Raw genomic sequence first — 7,790 nt, forward strand, 5'->3', positions numbered from 1 at the left:
TTTTACCAATTTCTACCAAAATCGGTATGGTTATTGTGCTTGCCACATAAAAGCAAAATGTTGAAAATTATTTTGAAATCGGACTAAAGATTTCCATATAACGGTAAATTTCAGAAATGCTTGAAACTTCAATATTTCGAAATTTAAGGACCCTAATTTACTCAAAATTGACACACCCCGGCTTACCATGTAGCGGTAGCTTTCGGAAAGGTGAAAAAACATATACTTAATACCTGCGCCGGGTATTTAATGTTCGGCTCCGCCCGAACTTAGACTTTCTTACTTGTTGTACCTAAGTTTGAAGTCAAAGTTATGCTTTTCTTTCTTAAAGTTAACTACAATAAAGAGCTTTAATATTTATGACAATATGCATTTCATTTTATTTATTTAGTCACGTTTATAACATCATCGTGTACACATGTCGCTACTCGCTTGAGGCACCCTGAAATTGTGCATATGGAAACTGTGCATACGAAATAATGCATATGAAAAAACCGAAATAATGCATACGAAAAAAACCGAAATAATGCATATATGCACAGTTTCGGCTGAAAACCGAAATAATGCATATGAAAGAAACCGAAATAATGCATATATGCACAGTTTCGGTTGAAAACCGCAATAATGCATACTAGAAAAACCGAAATTATACATATGCACTCTTTCGTTTGAAAACCGAAATAATGCATATGAAAAAACCGAAATAATGCATATATGCACAGTTTCGGTTGAAAACCGAAATAACGCATATGAAAAACCCGAAATAATGCATATATGCACACTTTCGTTTGAAAACCGAAATAACGCATATGACAAAAACGAAATAGTGCATACATGAAAACGAACTTAATAATATTAGCTTCAGGTATAATAACTACACTATTGACTGTGTGCCATGCACTAAAATACTAGGTATTATGTTCGATAAATCACTTAGTTATAAGGCTCACTGTACATACCTTAAGCAAAAGTTAACTCAGAGATTAAATATTGTAAAGTATTTAGCATCTAAGCACAGTAATGTTCATCCAACCGCCCTCATTAATGTAACAAAATCTTTAATTTTATCGGTGATTGATTATGGCTTATCCATTTATGGACAGTGTTCTAAAAAGACCTTCGCTGGCATACAACAACTTTACCACTCAGCAGCAAGGAAAAGTCTACGAGCGTTTCCCACCACCCCTGTCAAAAACCTGCTAGCCGAAGCGGGGCTTCCGGATTTGAAAGATCGTGTACATCAAAACACTCTGCGTTTAATCCCTAAACTGTATGTATCCAACAATATTATACTGAACAGCGACATAAAAAAGGCGATCAAAAGGAACACAGAACTAAGGCGACCTTCCACAATATGCAAAGTCATAAAATACGCTGGTGAAATAGATCCTTTTCTTAAGCCAACGTTATGTGGTGCTCCACAATTTCCACCCTGGAAGCTTCCAGAAAACACTTTTATCGCAAATCTTCTTGATCATGCCAAATGCAATACCTCTTCCCTGGTATATAGAAAGCTTTTTTACGAAATACACAGTGAGTGGAGCACTAATGGCTGGAGCTTTGTATACACAGACGGATCCAAAGACCACCTGAACACCTCATTTGCGGTGGTGAATGAACAAGGAGAACTCATTAAAAAAGGTCTACTCTTCCCGCATTGCTCCATCTTTGCCGCAGAAGCTCTTGCGATTACCTTTGCAGTCGACTACGCTTCCAAAGCTAAAGGCAAATACATAATCTGCTCGGACAGTAAGTCTTCCTTTCTTGCTCTTAACAACACTGCAAACAATGAACCCTGGGCTATAAAAATTCGATCCGCCCTTTGCAGATACAGCTCCAAAATTAAAATTATGTGGGTCCCGGGGCATTGTGGAATTGGTGGTAACACCTTCGCTGACAAAGCAGCCAAGGAAGCTAGTACCTCACCAAGTATTTTTCAAAACACTTACTTTAAGGCGGATATTAAACACAGAATCAATGCCTTTATTAAAGAATTCACACACAACGATTGGTGCAAATATCAGCATGCCTACAAGCGCATAAATCCGGAACGAAATTGGCCAGATATCCCATCCAAATGCTCCTCTCAGCAGCTTAAAATTTTCACAAGATGCCGTCTTGGTCATACTAAAATTAGCCACGAACACCTCCTAACTGGGAAAGCAGCCCCCGAGTGTAGTGTATGCAATCGCCCACTGTCTATAAATCACATTTTAGATCATTGCCCTAAGTTTTCTAATAGTAGGAAAAACATATTTAAAAACCAATCACCTTCCATTTCATTAAGAAAATACTCACCCGATAATGTTAAAGATATCTACAAGTTTATATACCAAAACAATCTACTATATCTTGTATAATACAATGATGACAAAATCTTAATGTTCTCTAAATCTAAAGTTGTTATACTCAGTAATGTAAAATATATTAGATAAACATCAGGCCGATAGTCTTAGTAGCTAGTGCCTTCTTTTTGTAATATAGTTATTTATAATTATATTTCATTATAAATAAATAAATAAATAAAAACGAAGTAATGCATACATGCACAGTAGAGTGGTCCAAAAAAATAAAGTCGGAGTTTTAATGCCGGCACACCCTAGGATTGATATTGATATTGATTTGCAAGAGTTTTATACCATTTCTACGAAAATTTGTTTTTCTCCATATACATAAAATACATGGAAAACTTTGAGCGCTTTGAGCACTACCTAAATTATTTTTTATTTCAAAATAAAAAAATATGGGTATATTTTTTTTCGGTATATAACAATCCTAGGGGGTGGCGGCATTAAAAATCCGACCTTATTTTTTTTACATACATTTTTGGACCACTTCAATGCACAGTTTCGGTTCAAAACCGAAATAATGCATATGACAAAAACCGAAGTAATGCATACATGCACAGTTTCGACTCAAAACCGAAATAATGTATATGACAAAAAACGAAATAGTGCATACATGAAAACGAACTTCTTTCTGCGTAGGCGGTCTTCGGCCGCGCTTAGGGACTATATCCCGTACTGCGTAGAATTCTCCTTTCTGTGTTGCCGGAAAAGGGGACCGGAAGTATTTTTGCGCAGAACTTCTTTCTGTGTAGGCGGCCTTCGGCCGCGCTTAGGGATTATAACCCTTACTAAGTAGAACTCTCCTTTCTGTGTTGCCGGAAACGAAGGGCGGAAGTATTTTTGCGCAGAACCTTTTTCTGTGTAGGCGGCCTTCGGCCGCGCTTAGGAATTATAACCCTAAATAAGTAGAACTCTCCTTTCTGTGTTGCCGGAAAAGAAGGGCGGAAGTACTTTTGCGCAGAACTTCGCTCTGCGTAGGCGGCCTTCGGCAGCGCTTAGGGATTAAAACCCTTAGTAGAAGTAAATATGTAATTCATATTAGAAAAAAACGAAATTATCCATATGCACACATTCGTTAGAAAACCGAAATAATGCATAAAACAAAAACCGAAATAATGCATATGTGAAAGGCGAAGTAAAGCATACATGCACAGTTTCGGATGAAAACCGAAATAATGCATATGTGAAAGACGAAGGTATGCATACGTGCACAGTTTCGGTTGGAAACCGAAATAGTGCATACGAAAACCCCGAAGTAATGCATACATGCACAGTTTCGGTTGAAAACCGAAATAGTGCATATGAGAAAATACCGAAATTATGCATATGCATACTTTCGTTTTAAAAGCGAAATAAGGCATATGGAAAAAAACGAAGTAATGCATACATGCACAGTTTCGGTTGAAAACCGAAATAATTCATATGGCAAAAACCGAAATAAAGCATACATGCACAGTTTCGGTTGAAACCGAAATAATGTCTAAATGCACAGTTTCCATATGCGCAATTTGGGTGCCCCCTCGCTTGAGTGCTGACCACATGCGACTACTAACGTAACATTTTTTGGCGAAGGTAAGTTTTTATTTTTTTCTTTTTTAAGTTTGAAGTCGAAATTATGTTTTTCTTTTTGTGGGTTAACGATAATAGAGTACTTTGCTATTTTTATCAATACATACTTCGATTTTTTATTTTGAAAACTCTATTTTCAATACTTTTATTGGGGTTCTTGGGGATCCCATGCGACTAATTGTATGATTTTCTTTATGCGCCTAATTAAGGGTTAAAAATGTACCCTTCCATATCCATAGATGGATCCATGTTCATGTTGTCCTCAGTCTTGAAGTAAAGCTTCTTCGTCTCCTTATTAAAATATATTTTGTCCATGTTAAAGCCTCATAACATAATCAGTAATTGGTTTAAATTTTCTTTCTGAATAATTTTACTTGATGACTTTTCTTTATATATGTTTCTGGTTTTCTCCATACAAGGTATGAGTGAATGTTTTGTTATTTTTTAATACAAGCTACCAACTGCGAAGAAGAAAACACTAGCTTGATTAAGAAAGAAAGTTGTTCGCAACTTCTTGTTGACAACGAAATAGAAAAGAATAATAAAGGGCTTATTAAGGGAGATGTATACATACATATGTAGACAATGGGTAGGTTCAGAAGGCGCAGCAGTTGAGCGCAACCGTTGCATAAAAAATCAGCGATCGTAATGCGTCTTCTGAACGGCTTGATACGTTAGCTGTCAAGTTAAACAACACACAACATGTTGTCTCAAATGATCAGAAAAAATTTACGTTCATCTAATACGCAACTGTTCAGTTGATCAGAAGTACAAAACAACGCGTTCGGAAGGTGCAATCGCAACAGTTACCGAGCTGTTGCGCCTTCTGAACGTGCCCATTGGTAAGTTATTTTATTTCAAATGAAATACGTAAAAATGCATACAATTTAGTTCATAGTTTTCACCAACCAACCAATTTATAGTGGTTATGTTATGGAATGGCATTGTAATATATCGCTACCTAAATGTGAAAAGGTGCCAAGTTCACTTCTTTTTAAATATATTTTTTGATGCAGAATGACAGATAATGCGGAACTACATCTGTTTTTCGTCTCTCCTGAACAATTTCAAAAAAGAAGACTTGTCACCTTTTCACCTTTAGATAACGATACACATACATATGTATGTACTATATTTACTTGATTTGCCATAAACCCAACCGTTGAAAATGTTGGTAAATAAGTATTTAAAACTGAAAACAATTTTTTAATTTTTTTGTAAATGTCTACCTTATATTTCTTATTTCGATTAGAGCATAGATATATTTTATTAAAAACAAACTGTTTAAATATAGATATTATTTTTCAGTTACATATGCATACGCAGATACAATTGAATTTATACACAATTTTTCAAAATTATAAGCTTTCCGAATTTTCGTTTTTATAAGGATTTTCTCAGATGACTGTGTTATTTTTAATGTTTAATGTATCTTCGACATATATATCCATTCTGGCATTGAATTTAATATTTCTATCTACGTATTTAATTTTGTTGTAGTTTTAAATGTTTATTATTTATTTTGTTTACAATTTTTACCTTTTTTATATCTCATGCTTATTTGATCTGCACCTTATCTAGTTATGATCTGCTTTGTATCATATCTGTTTATCATTTTTATTCTTATTAAAACAATATATTTTTAAATTGTATTATGCATTTCATATCCCATTTTTCTTTTTTATGTCTTAATGTCTGTTTTTGATCTGCACCTGGTCTGATATTGGAATTATCACTGATAAGTGTTTTGGAATTTCCATTTATGTTTGATATATGTACATATGGGAGGTTCCATAGGAAAGTGGACCTCGGTGCAAACATTATTTTCTTTATAAAACTAACAAAGTAGTGGATAAAACAGTTGTAAAAATCTTGAATCAACCAAAAAATAACAAATTAAAGCTTTAAATGCATTTTTATTACCTTTTTTACGTTTCAAGTTCTGTGAAATCAAGTTCTAAGTAAATTTTTTGATTGAGTTTAAAGTAGGTTGTATTGAATGCACTGCCAAATAATTTGCGATTCATAATTCAAGTGTTTGGTAGGAAAAATATATAGTAGAACCCATCTGCTTTTAATAAAATTGTGTTATATATTGAATTGTGTGACTGCTTTATCTATATTATGAGTTATTATTAAGCAGTATTGGTCTTGTCCCAACCGTGACAAAAAAAGCTAAAAGTTGTTATATTTAATTACAGAAGTAGGGGTTTTGTGTCGTGTTTGTTACATAATGTTAGAATATCATTGCAAATATTTACCATAATTGCATTGTCGTTACCACGTAGTTAGATAGGAATAATTCAACAGAGAAGTTTGTCCCACCCGTGACAGCTATGTGTGGGACAGTTGTCAGAGGTAGGTTTACAGGGCTGACAAGCTTTATTTGTTTGTTGAGGTGGACGCAGGGTAGGAGGGGGCATGCGCGGACTCGTCCATTATCTATATACACTTATGGTTAGCTGATTAAGTTAAGTTAAATTTTGACCAGTTTTGGTTTTTTTATTTTGTCAATCTACATCTCGCTGCCCTAGAGTTACACTGTTCTATGTGCAGCTAAATCAGTTTTGAGAAAATCGAAAATGAAAAATATGGTTGTTGTTATGCCGTAACAAAGAAACGCACGTTGTTGTGGATTTGGGATAATATTTTGTATTGTAAAAGTATTTGATATTTGACCAAAATTCTCATCAAATTATTATTTTTCAATTAGATTTAGAATATCAAAAAAAAACATACAACTATGTGTCAGTAACGAAAAAACTTGATTGCTAGTAAAGTAACATACAACTTTGTATTTCTTCTAAATTAGTAACTGAACTTAAAGTAAATTTCTAATTAAACTTGTTGGTTTTGTTAGTTTTTTTGTAGTTTAACGATTATTCATATTAACAAAAACTATTTGGGCAATATAGAGTTATAATAGGCTTGGTCTACTGCTGGCATGTATTTAAACATACTTCTTATCGCTAATGTTTTATTCTGAGGAATTGTTTTTGATACAGATATGTTAGTTGGAGGTCGCATAAAATTATCTCCACCTGTAGATTCGGATCGTGTACCTCGATATTCACGAATACACACTTTCTTCCATTCCTGGTGAGAGTGGCTTACTTTGTACTCTATCTCTAGAAGAGATCGAGAGAACTTAAGAGTAGTGACTTGACTGAAAGGCACCAATTTGTAATTGTACAAAGCTGCACATGTTTTGTAGTCTTTAAAGTCATTTTCTTTGAGTTGCATAATTTTATAAGGCTTTTTGGAATTTACTTTCAAAAGTAAACGTAAAAGGGAAACCGGGGAGTAATATTCCGATTTTTTCAAAACCCGTTCTATGCAGCAGTGTACGGCATCAATTTCCTGATTGCATGAGTGTCCAGGGGTTGAAAATTTCATTGTAATTAATTCAATGTGTGGATGGCTCTGCATAAAAGTAGAAATAGCAAGTGACATAAGTGAATTTTTATTTTGGGGCACGCAGCTAGCGGATTATCTGAAAACACTGCTTCCAAAATCTTGATAAGAGCGCTAGCAATATCATTGCCACCCTCCCCATTATGGCTTCATTCCACAATGAGCAATATACTTGCTTTGTGCTCGAAAGAGTTGCAGTCAAGTTGTAGACATTGAGTTTACTTTTATAGTAAAAGTTGCTCACTTCAGCACGAGGACATGATAATACGTTCTGCATATCAAAGACTAAAAATATATTTCCATTGTCTCTATCTTTCTGTTTTTCTGCTCGAGCTGCATTTTTTTCTTCAATGTGCTTCTCGTAGTCCGTCCTTCTCTGGTCTGTGAGTGTTCCTTCATTGATCTTCATTTTAACTTCCTCGCAAAAATCACGTCTATCTTTCCTTGGTATATGAAAAG

The sequence above is a fragment of the Rhagoletis zephyria genome, unplaced genomic scaffold (genome assembly GCF_001687245.7).
Source record: "Rhagoletis zephyria isolate East Lansing unplaced genomic scaffold, Rhagoletis_zephyria_1.1 Rzeph_scaffold_00693, whole genome shotgun sequence".
Lineage (NCBI taxonomy): Eukaryota > Metazoa > Arthropoda > Insecta > Diptera > Tephritidae > Rhagoletis > Rhagoletis zephyria.